General features: G+C 38.0%; 1 pseudogene; it reads right to left on the bottom strand.

The window, feature by feature from the left end:
• Positions 1–441: 441 nt before the first annotated feature.
• Positions 442–1417, bottom strand: LOC139185841 (S-phase kinase-associated protein 1 pseudogene; annotated as a pseudogene).
• Positions 1418–1796: the final 379 nt, after the last annotated feature.

The following is a 1796-nucleotide window of genomic DNA, read 5'->3' as shown; positions in this document are numbered from 1 at the left end:
TAGGTAACTTTATTGAAAGTATCTTGCATTCATGACAGATGCTTTCTGGGTTATGCCACACATTTTAACATTAAAGGTTAAATTATTTTCTACATGCAAGTAGTATGAATAGTTTTCCCCACATGGGATCACTGATTACAAAAAGATGACACACCATATAGGCTATCTTTTTTTAACTGAAAAGCTAGCAAACTAATTATTATATCTCCTCCCAAACCACTAACTGAGTAGTAACTGGGCCTTCAAAGCTGAGAGGATTAAAAATGCAAAAATAAGCCCTCAGACCCAATTAAGGAAGCCCTGCTACATACAGGCTAATGAATACCAGGGGTACTTACTCCTCCAGGAAGATTAAAGACACTCTGATAACCCCACTCAAAGCATTTACCTCAAGTAGCCTTTATCCAGTTTCCAGTTGAATAAAGATAATACGTTGTTAAATTCTATTTCAGAAGGTTTTTTGCAAGTTGCTTTATTTACAACGCCAACTTTAAAAGTCACTGAACTAAAATTAACTGGACAATAAACTAGGCAGAAATTGCTTTACAGAAAGGGAAAGCCCAAAATGCCACTTTCTGTAGGGAACCCACAGTTCAATTTTATTCAGAGCAAAGAAAAGAAACTTTCAATCACACTAGAAGAAACTGGGCCTTAAGTTTGGGAACTGTACTGAAACTACACATGCAATGAGGACAACATTCTGCTGATACAATTGACTTGCTGCTGCATTTGTTGACTCTTTTTCTAATATTAACAATTATAAACAAAGCAGTGCAACTAGTATTTGGAATAATCCTTACAGTGTTACAGCGTTAGACACGAAATTTCACTTCTCCTCACACCACTGATTCTCTTTGCGTACCTGGGCTTCCTCTTCTTCAGTAAAATCATTTTTGATATTGAATGTCTTTCGAATCTCCTCAGGAGTTTTGCCCTTGATCATATTAGCAACAGTCTTGCAGGTAACATCAAGCAAACCTTTGATGTCTAAATAGTTTGCTGCCAATATAAGTTCAAAGAGTGTCCCTTGGTCAACTTTCAGGAATTCTTAATCCCAAACAAGTATATCATCTGTTCGTTTTTCTTTGTTCTCATCATCCTCAGGAGGAGGAGGATCATCCTTGTGGTGGGTGCACCACTGAATGACCTTTTTCAATATTGCTGCATTAACATTTGGCAAGGGGACTGGATCATCATCTCCTTCATCATCCATTCCCAAATCTTCCAACATAGTCTTGATGATCACAGATTGTTTTGCAATTTCAACATCAACTTCGAATATCTCTCCATCAGAGCTCTGCAACTTAATTGAAGGCATGGTGGTAGGTCTCAAGGAGATGGCGGGCCGGAGGCTGAAGTGAGCAGGGCAACGTCGTCAAACAGCAACAGCGAAAAGTGGAGAACAAGGCCACTACAGCGCAGCCTCCATTATTTTTCTAAATCTTTTTCTCCAATTTTATTTTTTGTTCTTCTAGGATTCATATTACATTTTTAATTACTCTTTCTTTTATTTTCCCTATGGAATAAATTGTACTTTTTGAAAAAATTTGGAATGTAATTGCTTTACAATGTTGTGTTAGTTCCTGCTGTACAATGAAGTGAATCAGACTTATGCATACATATATCTCTTCCCTCTTGGACCTCCTTCACATCATCCCCATCCCACCCCTCTAGATCATCACAGAACATAAAGTTGAGCTTCTTGTGCTTTGTAGTAGCTTCCACTAGCTATCTATTTCACACAGGGTAGTGTGTATATGTCAATCCCAGTCTTCCAATTTGTCCCACTCTCCCCT

Source organism: Bos indicus, chromosome 11 (assembly GCF_029378745.1).
Source record: "Bos indicus isolate NIAB-ARS_2022 breed Sahiwal x Tharparkar chromosome 11, NIAB-ARS_B.indTharparkar_mat_pri_1.0, whole genome shotgun sequence".
Taxonomy (NCBI): domain Eukaryota; kingdom Metazoa; phylum Chordata; class Mammalia; order Artiodactyla; family Bovidae; genus Bos; species Bos indicus.
The sequence above is the reverse complement of the archived record's forward strand: the minus strand, read 5'-3'. Positions and strand labels throughout refer to the sequence as shown.